The 23,944-nt window shown below is 40.0% G+C and overlaps 1 long non-coding RNA gene across 1 annotated transcript; it reads right to left on the reverse strand.

Annotated features, from left to right (window-relative positions):
* Positions 1 to 248: 248 nt before the first annotated feature.
* On the reverse strand, positions 249 to 22,804 carry LOC143441114 (uncharacterized). Its single transcript, XR_013108340.1, has 6 exons — positions 22,746 to 22,804; positions 22,426 to 22,544; positions 21,588 to 21,675; positions 9,922 to 9,977; positions 3,417 to 3,494; positions 249 to 384 (listed from the first exon to the last, which is right to left on the reverse strand). It is a non-coding gene; the product is annotated as an uncharacterized LOC143441114 (long non-coding RNA).
* Between the last annotated feature and the right edge of the window lie 1,140 nt (positions 22,805 to 23,944).

Raw genomic sequence — 23,944 nt, forward strand, 5'->3', positions numbered from 1 at the left:
GTTGCTAAGGCAGGTATATGTGTGGTTCACTTGATTTTATTCCACATTTAGTCTATTTGTTTTCAAAGCTGCCATTTTAAGTGCAGTTTTGCCATCTCTAACACCTGGAGCCAATGGGAAATTGGCGTTTGGGGAACTATCTTTAATAGGTACAAGAGGCAAATTCACTTGGCACGAGTTACTTAACTCTCAGTGAAGAGATGCACACTGAAGTCTGAAAAACCAAAGCAGACATTAATTGGGGTCACCTTTCATTGTTAAGGTTTCATAGAGTCAAAAGAAGAATGATCATTATGGGGTTGTCAAGATGGTTCAGCAGGTAAGAGTACTGTCCTGGTTAATTTGGTGGTGTTGTGCTTTGACGTTGACACAAGGTAGAGTCATCTAGGAAAAGCAAACCATAAATGAGAAAACACCTCCTTTAAGACTGGCCTGTAGGCAAGCCTGTGTGATCCTACTAAGTGATGGATGTGGAAGCCCCTGCCCACTGTGAGTAGTGCCAGTGGGCCAGTATGGCCAGGTGGTGTTTAAGTGTGTAAGAAAGCGGGCAGAATAAGAAATGAGGAACAAACTAGTAAGCAGCAGTTTTCTACATCCTTTCTCTGGTCCTGCCTCCAATTCTTACCATGACTTCCCTGGATGATGGACTACAACTCTAAAACAGAATAAATCTGGTTTTCCTCAACTTGCATTTGGTCATAGTGTTTTGTCATAGTAATAGAAACGCAGACTTAGGTGCTTACCTGAAGACCTGAGTTTGGTCCCCAGACACACATAGTGAAAGGAGAGAACAGACTTCCATATGTTGTCCTCTGACCTCTCAATGTGTGTGTGTGTGTGTGTGTGTGTGTGTGTGTGTGTGTGTGTGTGTGGTGTGTAAAACAATAATTAAAAATAAGAGGTCAATAAGAAGTCATGGATTTAGAGGGAGTAGGGGTTGTGGAACATATAAAGAAGTTGCAAGAAGGAGGGTAAGTGAGAATGATGTATAAATACAGTACTGATGGATTAAACGCTCAACAAAGGTTTTTAATTTTAAAAAATAAAATAACAGGTTACTGTTTTAAAAAATGACCATTATAATCACATCATTATAATCATTTGTATACATAAATATATATGCTTTTATACACATATGTTATATATGTATTACAGCTATACTGCTTTTAAATTCAGAGCAGAGAACATAAAGGTTAATCCCACAAATACATAACTTCTAAAGGGTACAGGGATTTCCCTTCCCATGCTGATGAGTTAAATGCAGAGCTGAGGTTAGGTGGAAAAAGTAAACAGCGAAATAGTGAGAAAAAGAAAGAAAAAGCAAAACAGAGCAGACCAGACAGGATCAAGGAAAACATGACAAAGACAGACAGACATGCGACACAGAAAATGAGAAGCACAGAAGATGTGGCACAAAAATGATCATCTGGTTCTGAGGCAATTTCAAGAGCCTATTGCTTTCATCACACTATGTGACCATTTCTCTTGGGTTAAACACTGATGACTAAGCAGTCCTGTTGTTGTCCTTGTGTTCTGTGCTCCACAGGCAGGATTATCCACTCAAACACTCTGGGCAGGAAGGTAGAGACACTCAAATCCTCTCTGCCCTGCCCACCACTGCCAGGTTCTACAGAGGCCGTGTAAATGACTACTTACTTATTCCTGTTTCTATTACTTCACACTGTGCTCTGTTTACACCTCACACAAGAACCATGGCCTTCTCTTAGGAAACGAAGCAAGCATTCACAAATCGGACTGAAAGAAAAGCTCTGAACAGCAGAAGAAATGATTAACTGAGCAGAGAGTCAGTCTGCAGACTATTATGGTCTATGCTAGCTATTAATTTGACAATGGCTTAGTATCTAGAATATGTATTTTTTTTAAAAACCTAAAAATAGTAGAGAGAATGCTGCTAATCATCTAATCAATCAATTAACTGGCAGATAAATGAACAAACAATTCTAATAAGAACCACAGATGGATAAAAAAAATCCATCGAAAATATTGCTCAGCACCATTATCTATCAGGAAAAGAAATGCATACCAAACTATTCTGAGACTCTGTCTTACACCAGTAAGCATGGCTTCTGTCAAGCAAACAATAAACATTTGTGAGCATGCAGGGATAAGGAATATATGCTGGATGTATCAAGTAAATATAAATTAGTATATCCACTACAGAAACCTGTATGGACGTTTCCAAAACAATAAAAATAGAACTATCATATGATAGACCTGTACTATCCCTGCAAACAAATACCTGAAGAAATCCACATCAGCATACAACAGAGATGTGCACGGCTATTCTTAGCCACAGTAGCAAAGCAGTCAAACCCATGAGGATGGCTATCAACAGATGAAGAGATAAAGAAAATGTACCACACATACTGGGATGTTAACCAGTCACAAAAGTAATGAAATGATGTCTTTGCAGGTAATATGGTAAATGGATAGGACCAGAGATCACCAAGTTAGGCCAAGGAAGCTGGGAAGACACATATTTTGTCTCACCTTCAAAATTTATATTTAGGGTATGTGTGTTTGTGTGTGTGAGTGTGTGTGTGTGTGTGTGTGTGTGTGTGTGTGTGTGTGTGTAAAACAAATAAAGGAGTTTGCTTGGTGAGAATAAGGATAAATAGAAGGAATTAAGAGAGCAATGGAGGTCAAGGAGCAAAAAAAATTGCTATACACACATAAAATTACAATGATGAAACCCATCATTCTGTGAATAAATAAAAAAACAATAACAAAAATGCTGCTCTCTAAATCATGTTTCATCTCTCCCACTGGGATTTTTAATTGTCCACTTGACACAATATGGAATCACTTGGGAACTGAGTCTCAATGAAGAGTTTTCTAGGTTAGGTTTGTCTGTATGTCTCTGATTAATTATGTTCATTGAAGAGATTAAGCCTTTCCACAGTGGGTGGTAGCATTCCTTAGCAAGGGGATTCTGATTTGTCTAAGACAGGAGAGAGTAAGCTGAGCACTAAAGCACACACATTAATTCATTGATTTTGGTCTTGACTGTGCATGTGATGTGACCAGTTGCTTCAAGTTCTGATTAATTTTTTTTTACTTATTATCATGTGACGATAAGTAAGAGTTATAGTGCATGTGCAGAGGTCAAAGGACAACTTTGAGTAGTCAGTCCCCCCCTTCCACAAATTCTGGGATCTGAACTTAGGTCACCAGACCCAGTACCTTTATAGCTCTAAGCTTCTTTTGTGCCAGTTAAAACATCATTTAAGCAGCATAAACTCCATATAGGAGAATTTATAACATACATTGTTCTTCCTTGGTGTCAGTGGGGACTATCCTTCAATAAATGCAGTATAAGCTGAAAATACCACAAAATGACCAGAGTATTTAACACCTTACATTGTAACTTAATGATAGAGTACACCATGACATACCGGTTGTTTCTCCTCGAGATCATGTGGTTGGCATGGAGCTGTGGCTTGATGCTGTTCCCAAGAGAGTATCATCAGCCCCTATATTGATGGAGACACTTGCAATTCAAAATCCAGAGAACAGCTCATATCAAATGCATGATGCTTTTACATGATTATATTCAGAATATCAAAGTTGAGTTGTGGAGAGCTTTTGGGGCCACTTGGCAGGAAACTAACATTGACCAAGAACAAGGAAATGGGTTTTAAGCAGGAATCTGACATTGGGCCATAACAAGGACATAAGCTCAGACAGGAATCTAATTTTAAGCTAAAACAGGGAAGTAAGCTCAGATATTTTGGTCATCCTGACAAGCCCTTAAAAACAGTGATCACAGGAGTGATCACAGGACTTTGCTTACTGCCTTGCTTGTTCCTTGACTATTTGTATTGATTGTATTGCTAGTTTCTCAACTTAGGACTGACCTAAATACTTGCATGTAATTAAAATGGTATAAAAGCAGACTGGGAAAAAATAAACCTGCCTCAGCCTCAGAACTGGCTTGGGTCATGCTACAATGTTGTCTAATTGTCTTTTTTTCTGTTTAATCCTCACTCCTGTGATGGAGAACCTGTTGACTGACTGGACTTGCCTGGTCAGATGGCACCTTAATGTTGGAGCTCCAGTAAGCGGGATACAATGAAGACGGTGCAGGAATTGGAAGCGCGTATGAAGGAAAGTAAAGATGATTTGGGCCAGTGGTGTTAAACCTTGTAGAAGGACAAGGTCATGGTAAAATGTGTTTTGTGTATGTGTTTAGAGTTATGCTAAAATTTAGAGAAGTGAAGGTAATTCTCATAGATGCTTTTAGTCTTTGGACCCTGACTAGAGACAGTTTACACGCTAGACATGAGAGAGAATGGGTTTGAGAAAAGCAGTCCTCCCTTACTTTCTGGGGATGCTTTGGCAAAAGAGAAGAAAAATAAACATAAGCTGTCTCAGAGGTCTCCTAGAAACAGGCGGAGGCCCGGAGACATCCTTCCTCCTGACTCCTACTGGAGAAATGCTTAGTTCAGGATCCCTTAGGTAGGATATCTCGGTCCCCTTCATGGGACATCTAGCCCTCTTTGCCTGTCTATTGTCTGTCCTTGGTGCACCAATCTGTCTATGTCTGTCAGTTTATGTCTGTGCTTTTGTTTCGTTGCTTGAATGTTGTTCTATGTTTCATGTTCAAAAGAAAAAAATGGTTAAAACTTTAGCTGTTGGTTGTTCACCTTTTGATTTAGTTTTAACTCATTTCAAAAAAAAACAAAAAACAAAGAAAAAAAAAAGCAGTTTCAATTGGTCTTTGACTCCCTGCACCTGTAGTTTAGTCTAGCACAGTTGGAGAAGCCCTGCCAGGAGCTCATTGTCTGTAAAAGCCTCTCTTAAAGGGGCCAGCAGGGTTTGTTTGTTTGTTTGTTTGTTTGTTTGTTTGTTTTGTCTTCTATGGTAAAGGAGCTGACGGTTTTTTCTTCTCAAAAATCTCTGTGACTGTGATTATTGGGTTTAGCAGGTAACAAGGTGCTCTTCTCTTGAAATTACAGCTAGAAAAATTAAGAATTTTGTCTGGTTTAAATATGTAAGATGTGTGTAGCCACTTCATTTTTGTGTCTGATTGGTTTTAAAAGTATAAATATGTTATGCATGTCTTGGTTATAGATTATTGGCTTATAAGTTATTGGGTATGATTAAAAATTTGTAACATTGGTAACAGAAAGTTGGCTTAAAACTGGTTACTCAGGGTTGGCGTCATTCAGAACAACAACATTTGGCATGAGCCAACCCAGGGAAACAGGTCTCTAAAGATACATCTAAATTAGGTAATATTTTATGTAATTCTTATCCTAGAAACCAGACTTATAAGATAGGATTTAAGGAAGTGTCTCTTTGGGGTATTAGAGGCTGCACCGCCATTTGTGTGCAGGAATTGGCAGTCAAACTGTGTAGCATGGGAGTGATTCACTTGCTGGTTTTGGAGAAACTGGATTGATTGGAGGTTGAGTTTAGCTTTCCAAAGTTGTGTTTGTGCTCTGGCATTGCAAGGGAAACTTGAAGATTGTGGTTAAACTGCCAGTGTTCCATTGGCTGCAATTTGCAATTAAATCACAGGTTCGGGATTTTTAACTGACACATATTTATAATTAAGAAAAAATTCGGCAGGTGGAGATTGTTGCATGCTTTGCAGAGGGTTGATGAGGCCATGGAACTTGTGGGGCACAGCAGCCTGGCTTGCCTACTCCAGCTGCCATTCCAGGAAATGCATATAGAATTATTATGGATTTGGAGGATAGTTTTTATACTGTTCCTTTACATTCTGGTGGCTATGGGAGGTTTGCATGTAGTGAGCTTATTTGTAATTTTAAAGAATCCATGAAGTTATATCATTGGAAAGTTTTGCCTCAGGAAATGACTAATAGCCTTACATTATGTGAAAAAAAAATTGTCACTGCTTCAATATAAGAAGTCAGGACTTTGAATCTTTTAGTATATTATTTATTATATGAATATTTTATTAGCTGATCCCTCTGAAGAAATTTTACTACAAGCCTTTGCTCTTATAAAATGAGCTTTAAAATTTTGGAGTGACCAATTGTTGGCTGCTTGCATCCTTGTTACAACTCACACTCCCACAGCAGTACTTTGGCAAAAGAGACCATTAATATGAATTCATCTTTCTTCATCTCCAAATAAAGTTTTAACACCCTATTATGAAGCTGTTGCTGTGTTAATACAGAATTGTAGGGTAGAATCAAGGAAGTATTTTGGGAAAGAACCTGATAAAATATTCCCTATTCCAAACAGCAATTAAACTGGTTATTGCAGAATACTGATATTTGGCCTATTGCATGTGCAAACTTTTCAGGCAAAATTGATAATCATTATCCAAAAGACAAGTTGTTACAGTTTTCTATATGCATGCTTTTGTATTTCCTGTAAATTTATTCATACAGCCCATAGAAAATGCACTTACTGTATTTACAAATGGCTCTTCTAATGGGAAAGCAGCACATGTAATTGGATCACATATTCATTCTTTTTGAGTTTCCCTCCACTTTAGCACAGATTATTGAATTATGTGCTGTAGCTAGCCACTGGTTTTGAAATGGTGAAAAATCAAGTTTTCAATTTGTATACTGATAGTCAATATATGGCTTATGTTTTACAATTGCTTGAAATTGTTCCTTTTTAAAGATATCGCTAATTCCTATTTTGCAATTATTTACACAAATACAGCTTAATTTAAGAGAACGTACAGTTCCTTATTTTATAGGACATCCATAAGCTCCATACTGGACTGCCTGGACACCTTAGTGAGGGCAATGCCACAGCAGATTTGTATACCAGGCAGATTATAGGCCTTATACAGGAACAATTAGCCAAACAATTTCTTTCTTTACATCATCAAAATAGTAATAGCTTGAGACAATAATTTGATATTTCTAGAGAATGTGCAAATTGTAAAGCCTTGTCCTCAGTGTCCTCAGTTTCTGCCTGTACCACATAATGGTGTCACTCCTCGATGACTTGTACCTAATCAATTATGGCAAATGAATGTTACTTACTGATTTAGGAAAATTAAAATATGTACCCGTGACTATTGACACCTTTTCAGGCTTTCCAGTTACAACTGCTTTAACAGGAGAAGCAGCTACAAATGTAATTAGTTATTGCTTACATTGTTTTTCTATGTTTTTATACTCTCTGATGAGAAGTAATTACTCTCTGGTGTAATTCTGATAGGTCTGCCTTTATATGTTACTTGACCTTTTTCCCTTACTGCTTTTAATATTCTATCTTTGTTTTGTGCATTTGGTGTTTTGATTATTATGTGACAGAAAAATTTCTTTTCTGATCTTAGTCTATTTGGAGTTCTGTAGGCTTCTTGTATGCTCATAGGCATCTGTTTCTTTAGGTTAGGGAAGTTTTCTTCTATAAGTTTGTTGAAGATATTTACTGGCCCTTTAAGTTGGGGATCTTTGCTTTCTTCTATACTTATTATCCTTAGGTTTGGTCTTCTCATTGTGTCTTGGATTTTCTGGATGTTTTGAGTTAGGAGTTTTTTGCATTTTGTATTTTCTTTGACAGCTGTGTCAATGTTTTTGATGGCATCTTCTGCACCTGAGGTTCTCTCTTCTATCTTTTGTATTCTGTTGGTGATGCTGCATCCATGACTCCTGATCTCTTTCCTAGGTTTTCTATCTCCTGGGTAGTCTCCCTTTGTGATTTCTATATTGTTTCTACTTCCATTTTTATGTCCTGAGTCGTTTTGTTCAATTCCTTCACATTTTTGGTTGTGTCTTCTTGTAATTCTTTAAGGGATTTTTGTGTTCCCTCTTTAAGGACTTCTACCTGTTTACATGTGTTCTCTCATGTTTCTTTGAGGGAGTTATTCATGTCCTTCTTAAAGTCTTCTATCATCATCATGAAAAGTGATTTTAAATCTGAATCTTGCTTTTCTGGTGTCATCGGGTATTCAGGACTTGCTATGGTGGGAGAACTAAGTTCTGATGATGCCAAGTAACCTTGGTTTCTGTTGCTTATGTTCTTGCACTTGCCTTTTGCCATCTGGTTATTTCTAGTGCTACCTTCACTCACTGTCTCTGACTGGAGCCTGTCCTTCCTGTTATCTTGGTTGTGTCAGAACTCCTCAGATTCTAGCTGTCTCTGTGATCCTGTGATCCTAAGATCCTAGTTGTAATAGCTCTTGGGAGTCAGGCTGCTTCTGGGCTCCTGAAATCCTGGTGTGCCCAAGATCCTGAGATCCTATGATCCTATTATTCTATGTTCCTATGTGTTAGAGCTTCTGGGAGTTCAGCCTCCTCTGGGTTTGGGGGGATTGGGTGCAGAACTGAAGCTTTAGGGCTGTTCCAGGAGCAGGCACAGACTGGAAGGGTCCTGTGCCACTGGCCTTAAATTTCCTGGATCCCCAGAGGTCCCAAATTACACCAGAGAGTAATTACTTCTGTTTGCGGGCAGGGTTGTGGACTATTCACCTACACTCCTGGGCATGTTAGAACTCCTTCGAGTCCAGCCTTCTCTGGGTTTTCCTGGGGTTAGATGCAAAGCTGAAGCCTTAGGGCTGCTCCAGGAGCAGACACAGACCAGAAGGGTCAAAGATATTGTTTTAAAGTTCCACAATACCTGCTTCTTAATAACTTGTCTTTGATGATTATAAGGAATCCCAGTAATATGGGTAACATTAAATTGCCAATAAATTCTCAAATTCTTGACTATAATAGTTTACAATCTGATTGGGGAAAACCAGCATAGAAAAACAATGTAAACAATAACTAATTACATTTTTAGTTGCTTCTCCTATTAAAGCAGTTACAACTAGAAAGTCTATATAAAATCAGACACATTGAAACTAATAGAAAAGAAAGTGGGAAAGAGCCTTGAACACATGGACATAGGGGAAAATTTCCTGAACAGAACATGAACGGCTTATCCTCTAAGATCAAGAATTGACAAATGGGACCTCATAAAATTGCAAAGCTTCTGTAAGGCAAGAGACACTGTCAATAGGACAAAATGGCCACCAACATATTGGGAAAAGATCTTTACCAATCCTACATCTGATAGAGGGCTAATAAAACAATATCTTTATAAAATAAAAAAGGTGGAGCTATATCCCTGTATACCACAGTTATTTAAATCATGGGGTTTTTTATTTTAAAATTTTAAAATTTGGATGCCAAGGAATGTTCCGGCCTGAGCTGCTGCTCCAGTCCACACAGGTCAGGGTCTAGCAAGAGAGAGAGAGTGGGGATGGAGGGGAAGAGATGTGAAAAATGGAGACAAGACAGAGATTCTGATCAAGTCTCAAGTCTCATTTATTGAAGGGAAATCCAGGGTATTTATACGCTTTGCCATGTGCCTTGTAGGCATGAATACCACATGTACCTTGCAGGTATGGATATCATGTGCCTTTGCAGGTGTGGATGCCTTACAGGCGTGGATAGCGTGGATAACAAGTGCACCGTGCGCCTTGCAGGTGTGGATACCACTCGGGCCGTGGGCCTTGCAGCTGGGGGCACTAAAGGGCAAAACAAGATATGTGGGGAAAACAAGATATTTATCAGTGTGTGCTCAGCTATTGTAGGCTGTTGAAGACAAGTCTCTTGTCAGGGTATATGGCTCAAGATGGCTGCAAAGATGATAGCCGCTTTCTGCTATGAGTCGGCTCCCAATATAAGGAATTTTCTGCTGAGTGTCTATGGCACCCTACAACTAGGCATACTTATGCCTAGGTAAAATGGAAGGATTCACATACTGGCATATGGTATGGTCCTGATCAAGTATTTAATATGGGGAAGAGGGCATATTTGTGCTTCTTCCACAGGATGCTGCAGGAGTATATTAGCTGCCAGAGTGATTGGTGAGACATGCGGATACTGGGACTAAGAATGGTGCTGACCATGAGCTTTCAGAGTGCCCTGACAATGATGACAGAGAAGCTGTATTGGGCGTATGTTCCTGACCCACCTTTGCTTTCCCATATCCCAGATTGGACAAGCTGCCTTGCTTCAAGCTTTTAGATCCTGTGGGACAGAGAATCAAAAAGACATTATAATGACTCTTCTATTTCCTTTAATGTGACCAGTTATTCTGACTTACTCATGGACTGGTCTAGAAATCAATCCAATATTGGAAATGACAGTCTTCATTTGGAAGGCAGGTTCTGGACATTTTCAGAGAGATATTGGAAGTTAGCTATAGTTTTCTATGATGTTATATTAGCAATAGACAAAATTGGGATAGGACCTGGATTTCAAACAAGTGTTAATGCATGTATTAAAGCTTCTAATCTTTTATTAATTGGTTGTGTTAAAATTACTTTTGTTTATTCTACAAATATTCTAGTATTTAATGTAAGTTGTATTGATTGCACACTTTCTAATTGTGTTAATGTATTGAAATCTAGCATGTCTGTTATGGTGGTCTATCAACCAGCTTTTGTTTTATTGCCTGTGAGTATTACAGGACCTTGGTATTTGAAAAACTTTCAAGTACTGGAAGAAGAGAGTCAGGCTTTAAGCAAAAGCAAGAGGGTAATGGGCTTGATTAATGCTGGTATAGAAGCCTTAATTACATTAATAGCTAGCACCACTGCTTCTGCAATTGCTTTGACACAGGAAGTTAAGGAGATATTTTTGTTAATCATTTAGCAAAAAAAAATGTTACTAATGTTTTGAGTATTCAAGAGGATTTAGGTGTTTGGAACTATGGATTGATGCTCGTTGTGGTACTATTCAAATTATTGGAGAGGAGGTTCAGAGTTTAAGAGTAAGAAGCCATCCTGAGTGTCATGCCAAATACCAGTGGATTTGTGTTACTTCTAAAATTTACAATGATAGTCATTATAATTAGGAAAAGGTTTGAAGACACTTGGAGGATATAATAATTTTAATACCTCTCTGGGTGTTTTAATTTTGCATAGTGAGATTATGAATTTAAAGAATACTGCTCTGCTGAGCTTTGATTCTGCAGATACTGCTGACAAAATTATCCATGGCCTGAGGTCAGTATTTCCATCTTGGTCAAGCTTCAAGAATGGTATATATAGCTTGATCATGCTAGCCCTTTTTGTCCTAGGAATACTTTTATTCCTGCCCATTGTGCTAAAGCTTGTCTTTAACAACATCAACATGTTGGTGGCCAAAGAACATGGCTTGAAACTAAAAATGGACCCCCAGACATAGTTATTAATTTACAGGCTGGCAAGCCAAGGATGGGTAACATTCAGCTAAGAGCCTTACCAACCTAAAACATAAGTGCATTGCTTTTGATAATGCATGTTCCACGACGGGTAAGAAAGGCATTCTTGTCAGAATGACCTAAGACATGCTCAGTTTTGTTTATGAAATAAAAAGGGGGGATATGGAGAGCTTTGGAGGCCTCTTGGCAGGAATCTGACATTGGGCCATGACAAGGAAGTAAGTTCAGGCAGGATTCTAATTTTAGGCTAAAACAGGGAAGTAATTTCAGTCAGAAATCTAAGTTCTAGGCTAGGACAGGGAAGTAGGCTCAGATATTTTGGTCATCCTGACAGGCCCTTAGAAACAGTCATCACAGGAGTGATCGATGGACTTTGCGTATTGCCTTGCTTGTTCCTTGACTATTTGCATTGATTGTATTGCTAGTTTCTCAACCTAGAACTTACCTAAATACTTGCATGTAATTAAAATGGTATAAAAGCAGATTGTGGAAAAAAAAAAAAAAACCTGCCTCAGTCTCAGAACTGGCTAGGGTCATGCCACAATGTTGTCTAATTGTCTTTTTTCTTTTTTATCCTAATGCCTGCACTGGAGAACCTGTTGACTGACTGGGCTAGCCTGGCCATTGAGCCTCTATCTTGGGACCATCTGTGATATAGCAGAGTTTTTCTCATTCAAGAAATATCAGGTTCGATGAACCTTATGGGGGAAGGAAGCAAAGCAATTTCTAGCACTGGGTCAGAGAAATCAAAGATCACAAAGGAAATGACTCCAAGCAATGAACACCTGAGCCAAACTGGTGGCAGCTACTGGGCTCTGGGGATTGCGTGATGGGAAAGAGCTTCTGCAAGCAGAGGAAATAACCAGCCAAGAGAACAAACAAGCTACAGAACACAAGTCTTCCATCTATGCATCTGACGGGGAATTAGTGTTAAAAAATCATAAAGAACTCCAAACAGTAAAGACTGAAATTCCTTCCCAAGCCAACAGAACCAACCAATCAGTAAACTGACACATGAGCCAACAGATGGTTCACAAAAGTATTAATTCTAATAGTCAATAAGAACCTGGAAAAAGGTTCAACAACCTTAGTCATCATGAAAATGGCAATCAGATTTTGCTGAGGTTCTATCTCACCTCAGTCAGAAGAGCTGTTACCACAAACACCAGGGAGGATGTTACAATGAACACCAGGAAGGACAGAAGGGTGAGGCACCCTTGTGCATTGTTGGTAAGATAGCAGCAGCCTTTGTGAGTTGTTCTAGAGAAATTGCTACCTCCTGAATCTGGTCCAAACAGAAGTCCTCCCTCATCTCACAGAGCTATGCCTGTTGGACAACAGCTATTCAGATGGGAACTTCAAAGGCTCACCTCAACAGATGTAAGACACAGTGAGAAAATGGTGAACATCACCAGTATTCCCACCTAGTTGTATCGCTAAGAACAAAACTGGCCATGGTGAGGGAGAGTCTGCTAGGCAAGGGGAAATGGCCGTCCTCAGGGAAGCATGCTCTGTGCACACAGAAACCACAGGTAACTTGGCAAGCTTCCTAGTAGGTGTCCAAAAGTAAACTTTGATGGTGATGGTGGAGAACACAGATGATAATGAAAATAGCAATAGCATTGTTTTGCTTTGTCTCTGTCATGTCTCATCAGTAATAATGGATCCACCTCACTGGAATGGAAGTATTTCAGCCCTGCAGGGCCTCTGGCCTCACTGCTATCATAAGACTACCAAAACCTCACCTTCACTGCCTACATGGAACATTCTACATGTGGAAGAGGCTGGGCTCAAGGGTCATTCATGACCCTGCCACTTAATAGCTGTGCTCATTCCTTTTTCTCTAGTCAAAGGGGATTTCAGACACTGGCCTCACAGGGCTGTTGGAAGACACAAATGAGAAAATAGCTTCAAGAAGCACTTTGACAAATCCGAGACCCCAGCTACCTTTGCTGAAGTTTTATACTCAACAAGGGCACTGAACCTGGATCTGTGTCCTGTGCCTACCTACTAAAGCACACACTGCTGTTCTGATGCCCCTCCTCCCAGGCAGAGATGCTGAATCTGGACCCTGCTGGTTTTCAGCAACTTTCAGATTACTTTCCTTCCATATGATGAAAGAGTCTATTGCTGTATCTTCAGCGAGTCACGTGAAATAACTAAGACAGATCTGCAACTATGTAGCTCAAGCCAAACTAAGAAGAATCCCTGACCACTAGAGTCCTATATGGCAAGTGGGGACCTATCATGTCAGTGGGATGCCCCAGTGGGGTGGTACTGAAACATGGCTATTTGGATATGCACATTTCACCTTCTTTGCTGCCTTCTGCCAGTCATCAGTCTTCCACTTTCTGTACTGTCACATGGCACTTCATGAGACCCACTGAACACACATATATCCCAGCATCACCATCTCAGAGTGACAGTGACCACATCAGCTCAACTAATTTGGCTTTCCTCCTGGACCATCTACTTTGCAGTATCTTCCATTTATACTCGGTACAAATGAGTATAAAGGGAACAGGTGGAACACTCCAGAAATACCTTTCAGTGTGTACAGACACCCACAGCCTTAATCCTATCACAGTTTCAAAACCACCATAGAACTGAAATGGGTAGATCCTTATATCAGAAGAGCAAACTAAAGACAGAGAAGCTAAGCAACCAATACTTGGTCGTACAGTGTCAGGAAACAGGACTCAAACTGACAGGTTTGATTGCTTACAAAATAACTGCCAGAATAAAGTTCACACACAGTCTTTGTGTTTAATCCTCCAAAAGAGCAGAACAAAACCCAAGTACCTACTTTCTCCATGTGTTACAGATTCCGAGGAAACTTAAACCTTCATCCACAACTCTATTCTGTTTTGCTCCCACCTTCCTTGACACTGGATAAAGCACAAAGACAGCAGAGCAGAGAACTGGGCACTGAGATGGGTGTTATCCAACATAAATCACACACCTGTGCCCAGGGGCATGAGCTGAAAGAGGAATGCACACAGTCTCTCAGACTGTCCTCTGTTCTTGGGAAATTGTTGGCAAAGGACAGGAGAGATGAACAGGTCAGGGACCGTGGCATTCCACAGGCCTACTTACTTCCCCAAACTGGTTTACCACCAATGTTTAAATTGTGAATGAGGTGGAAGAGGGGGACCATAGTATGTAGATGCTCAGGACCTGATCAGACCCAAGGACCTAGCATCTTCAATGAGATTGAACAGAAGTGGGATTTGTTTGACTTCCTCCTATCATTGTTTTCTCTGGGGACCAGTTGTGTTCCACAACTGGCTGCTCCAAAGACATTGGCATAGGAGATAATTTTCTACCACAGATTAGAAAGTTGCCCCAAACTTTAAATTCCAGTTCTTGGTGTAGGTCTGAGGAGTGTGTCGGCATGAATTCCTTTGTCTACTTCACTGTCCCACCGAGCCCCAAGTTTTGACACCATTTCTCGGTAAGGAAGTGCTGATGATTTTGTTCTGAACTGCTTTGATTTACATCCTGGAACACACATGAAGAGGCACTCTGCCGACAATTAAATATATCACAGCCCTCAGGAGACATCACGCAGAGGATAAGTGGGAGCTCTGAGCTAGCTTCCTTCAAAGTCTCTCTATTTCCAACTCTGTGTCATGGCTGAAATTCAAACCCAAACGAAAACCAAAAATCAGCAATGGAAGAGCACAAAGCAATGTAGTTCCCACCCTATCCCCCAAACTGAGTGAGCAAGGGGATAGAGCTGCCTCCTCTCCATCAAATAGGATGCAGTCACACTTGCCTAGCTTTCAGCTTCCAAACCACGTTCCCTGTCCTTATTCCTTCACCCAACCACCAGCATAATCCACAACAGTAGGAAATGCTTCCCCTACTTAGCCTAAGAGGGATAAGGCTCAAACAAGTTGAATGACATGACATACCCAGGTCTCAGGCCCAGGGGGAAAGAGGGGGGAATCAGTACTAGAAGCAGGTTTTCTGATTTGAAGTCCTCTCGATACAATTGGCCAGCCTTCATCAAGATCTAATACACATCGTTGAAAGGGTAAGTAAAGTGATGGACTGGACAGAGATGATCTATTTTGAAGCAAACACAATATGAAAAGCATAGATTAACTTTAATATTTGATAGAGCTAAGGGAGATATGCATATCTCAATTTAAAAAGTCACTAGAAATGGACTTCAAATCAGAAACCCAAATGGGCATTTACTAGTTGCTCTTTCCCACAGTTGGCATTTGTCGGGAACTGACTGCTGAGTTGTCCCAGAGGAAGTGTGATATGACGATTATGACTCTGGAAATGGACCAAGGAGATGACTCAGGCCATACAGTGCTTGCCCTGCGAGCAGGAAGACCTGAGTATGTAAGGTACTTGTCCTGTGATCATAACCACCTGAGTTTGATCCCAGAAAAGATACCGAAAATCACCTAGACATTGTGGTCCATGTTCACAATCCCAGCTCCAGTGGGGCAAAGAGGAATAGCTTTGGGGGGCTTGCTAGCCAGCCAGCCTAGACTACTGTTGGACTTGCTAGCCATCCAGTCTAGACCACTGATGGGAGCACAGCATGAAGGCCCTTGTAACCCCAGATCTCCAGAGAAACCAGAAATGTTAAGCACACAGGAATGTCTTTCCAATGGGAAAGATGAAAAACCTGTTCTTCCATCCAGAAAGCTGAGAATTGGAAGCGATTAATAGCCTAGTAATTGACGTTATCTGCTGGGCCAGGCTATATCACGCTCCCATAACCATAACCAGAGATACCTGGAAATCTAAATGATTCCTATAGCCAGAGGCACCCTTAAGCTCCCACAACCAGGACAAAGGGGTCCCCGCATGAATTGGGTCAAGTGAGAAATACTATCCCAAAAAATGAAGGTGGACAACACTTGAGGGCAGCATTCAAAGTGTTTTCCTGCCCAATACACACACACACACACACACACACACACACACACACACACAATCCCTCTGGAGGTAGATAGCCTAAATTTCAATTGACCCCACTGACCACTTACTAGTTATGCATCCAAGTGGAAAGTATTTATTTATGGCTTGATTTCCTTGTCCATGAAAGGAATTGTGTACAACCTACACAGTCACTTAAACATTTTAAGTATCAGCTATATCTTATGTAATTAAAGTTGTGCTTGAGGCTGGGGACACTCGTTGATGCAGTGGATCTGTAGCTTGTGTCAGCCTCTGTGGCCGGCACTGCAAGACAATAAGGAAAACTGAAACTGGGCCTGCGGATGCACACATGTAACTCCAGCACTTAGGATTCTAAGCCCGTCCAACTACAAAGCAAGACACTTAGTCAAGGGGGTAAACAGACAAGTAAATAATGTTCCTATCTAAGCTTTCCCCTTTCCTAATATCTACTTCCAGATCATTTCTTCTTCAGTGCGGACGTAAGTGCGATCCTTACTGAGTCTGAGGAATAACGCCAAGTCATCCCTAGCAAATCAGACACTGTGTCATACACTAGCTACAACCTAAGGACAAGGCGGAAACTCCAAGGGCACATGAGGATCGACCATTGCGCAAGCCAGCAGCAGACCAACGTTTTTCACTTAGCAACAAATGTACATCGCGTGCCACAGCATGCAAAGTGCCGGAACAGCAATGACACTTGAGAAGGTGGCTGTGGTGACTAATTATGACTCTTGCTATAGAGCCAACACCAAATATCTACCGGCTATAAAAGGCAGTTATGGTGATTGCTCTTGTCAATCTACCAGGACTTAGAAACATCTAGGAGGCACACCTGTAAGAGTGTTTCCAAGGAGGATAAAGTGAGGGTGGAGATGTGATTTCGAAGTGGGATTCATTCAGCTTCCAATAAGTGAGGCAAATATAAAAAACGCCTCAGCAGTCTGCACATGCCTGCCTTGCTTTTTTTTTTTTTTTTTTTTTTTTTTTTTTTTTTTTGAGTCGATCTGTCTGTCATTGCATCAGCTGCGTATCTGTCTATCATTACAATTGGCACACTCCGCCCACATCAGCTGCAGACTCCTTGTGCCTTCCAATGTGGACTCAGCACTAATGACTCTCCAGGGATCTTCCAGGCTTTCAGAGGCAGGTTAGCACTGCAGAGGAATCCACCTTTGTGGATGGAGCAGCTACCATGTTCAGCAGCCCTCAGGCGTACTGACAGCCATTGTTGAGCTTGTGAAAATAAATCCAAGAAATTCCCTTTTCTATATATTATATGTGCCTCCTATCTGTCCTGGGTCTCTGGAAGACCCTGTCTGATACAACATCCAGAATGCCTGTGTTCAAATTACAGCTAAGTCACTTGTGGAGAGACTCCAGGTGACTTGTTTAATCTTCCTATACCACAGTTGTTCTCCTGGAACCTGAGGGTAGCTTTAGAACCTAGCTGGGAGAGTCCTTGTGAGAATTAAGTAAGCTAACGTAAACGAAGTCTTTGAAGAGCGCCCAAAACTTAATAAGCACTGTATGGCTGCTTGCTTTTACTATTAGGAAAATAAGAGATCAGTTTAGGCTAAAGTACTGATGAAATGTAGAAAGTAAGCATTTTTAGGATGATGGTGATGTTGATGATGATGATGATGATGATGATGATGATGATGATGATGATGTTTTGCTTTACTTTTAACATACGTATATTTACTGGCTTTTATATTGGCATAACTTTTTACCAAGTAATTTGGCAATATGCTGAGAACTTTTAAAACACTTTTACATTTATGAGTTCTACTCAAAAACATATAAATGACAGATACATAGACATAAGGAGGTGATTAAGAGTAGGAAACAACTTTCTTGGTCAAAGACCTAAGAAAATTTTAAAGGAAATAAATCAGAACCCACCCCCTCCCCCGGGAAAGCAATAAACATTATTTTTACTATTTTACAGATTTCTTATTCATGTTCCTTCTTAATTTTGTCTTCACTGCTGTCTTAGAGCTACAAACAAAGTCAAAAGAAAAGGATTTGCACGTTCATTAGGAAATATAAAACTCTTGACTTGGTGATGATTTTGTTTTATTTTTGAGAACCCTAGAAACTCTAGTTATTTAAAAAAAAAAAAACTAAAAAAGAAAAACTGTTCAATTTGTTAAGATGACTTAATCCAAGGTAAATTAATAGAACACTGATACGTTTTTCCTCTTCTAGCAATAAGCACCCAGTTATGGAAATATGGATGGTATGTATAATAGCAAACAAAGGTAAAGAAATTTAGCAGAAATGCAGCAAACAGGCTTAGTACTATTACAAATAAATCTATGCAATCTGTATGACCTGGCCAATATCCATAAACCAGACCTGCTCAAATGAAAAACAAACAAACAAACAAACCCTATGCTAAGCAGTGTCTCTATACTTACATCTGACAAAGACAAAGAACAAGAATGGGCTTGGTATTCTTGGATAATAATTCAGAACATAGATGAGATGATAGTTCATTCAATAATTCGGCAAGGCTCCAAGCTACTCCTCAGTAAAAATCTAGATCTGACCTGCATTCTCATATAGCTCGACGGTAATAACATAAGACAAGATTGTATGAAAACGTAATGCATAAGGCTTGGTATAAGTTAAGGACCTTCAGTTTCTTCTCCACCTACACTGTTCCATGATGTGGAAATGGGCCTGGGAAGAAGGTGTTATTTGCTCAAGTTCACACAGAGGTCAGTGAGCCAGCTGCAATCAGGATTCAGTTCTCTTGACTTCCTCAACATCCATTTCTGCCTTTCAGACTATAGTCAATTTTTCACTATGTTTTGGCAGGGGTGTCTTATGTGTATTATGTGTGTGTGAGCTATACATGTGTGTTAAATACTTATTTTATTATATGTATAAAAGTGTTTTGCCTGCATGCCTGAAACTTTCAGAAATCAGAAGAGGGTGTTGGATCATGTGAAACTGGAGTCACAGATGGTTTCAAGCCACCACATACAGGAAAGAAACTACACCCAAGTCTTCTGCAAGAGCAACAAATGCTATACCATCTCTCTAGCCCATTTTGAGAGGTTTTTACAGTGCAGTTTTTCACATGCAAAAATATCCTGAGCATTGTCATGGTGCTTGTATTTTATTAATTAATATCTTGTGGTAATCATGGAATATATAAATAAGAGACTAGATCTCTATGAGGTCAAAGCCATCTTGATCTATATAGTGAGTTCCAGGATAGTCAAGGGCTACATAGAGAAAGCCTGTCTCAGAAAAAAAAAAACAAAAACAAAAATAAACAAACAAAAAAGAAATATAAATGTAGGCATAGATCTATACATGGAAAATAATAAAATAATAATTGCCATTGAGATACAGGGGCAGTTATAAAATTTTTCACTTATCATCAACCAATCTGCTTAAATTGCAAATGTATAATAAACATATGGAATTATATATTTAGATATATTTATACACTCATTTGTATAAAATTGTATATGAATAAATATCACTAAAATGTGCATTTTATAAATAAGTGTATACATGTGTATTTATACACACTTGCATACACATATAGAAAGACATGTTTTTGACCGAAGGCTTAATGAGCTATTAGGTATTTTCTTGTTCAGTTCTGAGGTAGATGGTCTGAGATACAGCTCAGTACAATGGCTGGTTAAGGTATGAAAGCTTGAGATGAATAAGTTCATAGCATCAAGACCCATCACCCATACTAAACAAGCCTCCTGAAGCACCGGTATGCATGTGTCCCTCTGTTTACAGGGGTATACACATATAAAGATGTTAATAATATATAAATCTTTGAGGGGAATGAGAGACAGCAAGATGACGCAGTGCTAAAAGTGCTTGCCATGCTGAGATGACAACTTGTGTTCTGTTCCTACAACCCACTGTAGAAGAGAATCAATTCCAAAACGTTGTCCTCTGATCTACACATGCACATCATGGCACATGGGTGCCCAAATTCACATTCACACACATACACACACACACACACACACACACACACACACGTACTATTTTTAAAGCATGGGGGTAATGTATGCTTAGTAGCAAGTAATTCACATTTCTAAATTTTTAGAGTAATTTAGGTATAATATAAGCATCTACTAGAGTCATACAAGTAACCCAAACATGCATAACTAAACAAGGTGACGGACAGCTTAGGTGGGGATGTCAGTGCCCAGTGGAGGAGGATGTTGGCAAGGGTTTCCTTTAAAACATCACTGTAAAGGCTTCCTTGTTTCTTCTTTCTCTAGTAGCCTAGAATATAGACTCAGTAATTTTGCAGTCATAACAAGAAGCCATGGACTTACTTGGAGCAAAACAGGACGAGCAGGGGTCCTTGGCAGCAGCTTTAGCAGTGTCTCTCATCCCAGACTGCCAACTGACATGTATCCATCAATCTATTGTATGCATCTTAGGAGGAAATGATGATTAAATACAGAAACATCGCCCAGCTTCATGTATCACATGGAACCCTCAAGAATAGGTACAAGTTCTCTTTAAATTATTTTGACTAAGTCTGAGTTTTGATGTCCTTACATAAACAGGCAGAAAGATGAACTTTTGCCAAATTAATTTTAGAAGAAATCGAAAGTAAAAATTATAAGGGCAAGGAAAAACTGTGACCTTTCTCAAAAGAATGAGACTTATTAGTCATCGGCCTTTTAGCAACACCCAACCCAGGGTTGTACACTCATAGTTGCTATGCCAACTGTAATCTTCTCCCATTCATGAACCCTTTGTTGACAATGTGCTAACCCAGTTTTTCTTTGATCTTCAGTCCAGTGTACCGGCCTCTCCCATAGTTATCTGACATCAGCTGACATCAGCAATAAAATGTAAGCTGCATCAAGGTAAGAACAATATAACCATAAATACATTTGTTTAAGCTGCTACTTTTATGTTTTAGGTGTATGCATCTCCCACGCTGAAAATTCATCCACTCAGGATCAGCCTTTCTGTTGTAATTCTATGAATAACCCTTGAAGTAAGAAAGCATCGTTTAGAGCGCTGTAGGAAAAATGTTTATCAACACTCAGAATTTTGCCATGGCTGGCCACCGGTGACCTGTATAAAACACCTCATTGTAGAGTAAAGCTGTACAGGCAAGTTGCATAATACAATCCAGTCATTAATCTTTTGGCCTCTTTTCCCTTCACCGTGTTTACTTATCCTTGAAAGGTTTTTCAGGGAACCGTTTTATTCCAGTGTTCTTCACATACCATCTGTTCCAGCACATTCCTTATAGTCTTACTAGGTTTCACAGATGCCACTTTTTAACTCGGCAAATCTCCTTGGGAGCATCATCTGGCTCCCATCACCCTACTCCAGGGAGACCCTGTCATCACAGTAATGCCTGCATCATAGCAGATGTTCCTCATTCTCTGCCATATTTCCCTGCTGCAGTAGAATTCTGAATGCAAATTTTGAGATAGGGAGGAAAAAATATCCCACCACCATCACCACCAATAACAACAAAAACCAACCTCACAGGCAAAAGCGTTTTCTCCAACTTCTTTTTCTTCTTCCAGAGTCTAGCTCAGAGAGTATCTTTTTGTTCAGAGTAGAGGCCACCTACAAAAGTCAGGAATGAAGGAAGATCAAAAAAGAGTTATATGCAAACCAGTGTCCGATTATAAAAGATCGATCTGTTTCAAGGTCAACAGGTAGGGGTTGTTCATTAGTAGGAAATAATCAAGGCTTGAATTACAGAGAAGAAAACTATTTTTAAATGTATACAACACTAAGCTGTGACTACAGATGTAACAGTAAATAGAGCTTAGAACTCTTCCATGAAATTTCTACCAGTGAAGGCAGTTAACTTAGACATCAGATCCCCATTACTTTAATGCTAGGTTCTGATAGTTGAGTGGCTCTAAAACTATGGTTCAGGACCCACACCTTGTTCATGTTCCATGAAGGAACAAGTTCTAAGTGAAAAACTAACACTATGATAGAATCAGTAGGTTGGGGGTTGGGGGGAGGTGTACTGACCTGGAGTTAGAGAGGGTTCTAGGAAGATTCAATACTAACTGGTCTATGGGACCTTGAGCAAGTCATTAGTTCTAGGTGACACCTATGTTTCCTTAGCTATAAACGTGAGCAGTGGCACTAGATGGCTTCAGCATCACTGCAGCTGGGAGTGTCCATTATGCAGCAGGTGTCCTCACTTTGTGCTGAAGTGCCTTCATGGCACAACAGATAGTGAGACCTGCTTCTCTTGGGGATGAAACACTGCCTTAGTCAGAGTTTCTATTGCTGTGAAGAGACACCATGACCAAAGCAACTCTTATAATGGACTACATTCAATTGAGATTGGCTTACAGGTTCAGAGGTTCAGTCCATTATCATCATGGCAAGAAGTATGGCAGCATCCAGGCAGATGAGGTGTTGGAAGAGCTGAGAGTTCTACATCTTGATCCAAAGGCCCCAACAGGAGACTACTGGAATTACACATTGGTTGGAGTTTAAGCCTAGGAGACCTCAAAGCCCACCCCTACAGTAACACACTCCCTTTAACAAGGCCACACCTACTCTAACAAGGCCATACCTCCTCTAAGTGCTACTTCCCATGGGCCAAGAATATTCAAACCACAACCGTGGCAACTCTTATAAAGGAAAAGATTTAATTGGGACTGACTTACTGAGGTATAGTCCATTATCGTCATGGTGGGAAGCATGGTTGAGAGTTCCACATCTGGATCTACAGACAATAGGAAGAGACTGAGACATGCTTTCTCCAACAAGGCTGTACCTACTCCAACCTCCCAATAGTGGCACTCCCTAGTGCCTATGGGGGCCATTTTAATTCAAAGGACCACATTCTATCCCCTGACTCCCATAGGCTTATAGCTATATCATAATGCAAAATGCATTTAGGCCAACTTCAAAAGTTCCCACAGTCTATAACAGTCTCTACTCTGTAAAAGCCCAAAGTCTTTTTCGAGACTCATGACCATCTCTTAACTGTAATCTTCTATAAAATCAAAATAAAAAAAAATAGATCACTTACTTTCAACATATAATGGCACAGGGAATACATTACCATTCCACAATGTAGGAAAGGGAGCACAGGGGGGATATAAAGCAAGGCCAAAACTCAGCTGGGCAAACTCCAAACTCTGTATCTCCATGTCTGATATCAAAATGCTCTTCAGATCTCCAACTCCACACTTGTCTCTTATGGGCTAGGTTCCACTCTCTGTTAGCAGGTCTCCTTGGCAGAGATCTATGGTTCTTACATCTTTAATATCTTCAGGTCTCCAAAGCAACCAGGTTTCACCAGCACAGCTTCACACAATGGCCCCTCTAGGCCTCCATTCAGGGACACCTCTGACACAAGCCTGGCCTCAGCAGCTTTCCTTGGTCATGAAGAGCTTTCTTCTATGTTGCTATACTCTCTGACTTGACTACGACATCTATGACTCTAGAACCCCTTTCTTCTATGATGCTGAACTCAGAACCATGAGGCTGAAGCTTCCAGGTTCTACTACTAGCTGGTGCTGTAACATGGCCCCGTTGTTCTTAAATGAAATATTCATGTGGAAAACTCTCCCCAAAGGGTAAATTCAGAAAAAGTGTTTGCAGTCCAGATTGCAGGTAAACAATTTAGACGAATGACACATTAAACTCTTCTGGAAATTACCAATGATTCAATGGGCAAAAAGAGCAAAAGTCATGAATAAATAATTCTCAGGAAAAGAAATGCCACAGCTCTTAATCACATAAATGAATGTTCATTCATGATCATAAATAAACAAAAACAAATTAGGTTTGCAACAGGGAGTAGGCAGTGGCGAGATGCATAATTAGTCAGAAACTCAGTAACAGAGCACACATCCAA

This window comes from Arvicanthis niloticus, chromosome 1, assembly GCF_011762505.2.
Source record: "Arvicanthis niloticus isolate mArvNil1 chromosome 1, mArvNil1.pat.X, whole genome shotgun sequence".
Taxonomy (NCBI): domain Eukaryota; kingdom Metazoa; phylum Chordata; class Mammalia; order Rodentia; family Muridae; genus Arvicanthis; species Arvicanthis niloticus.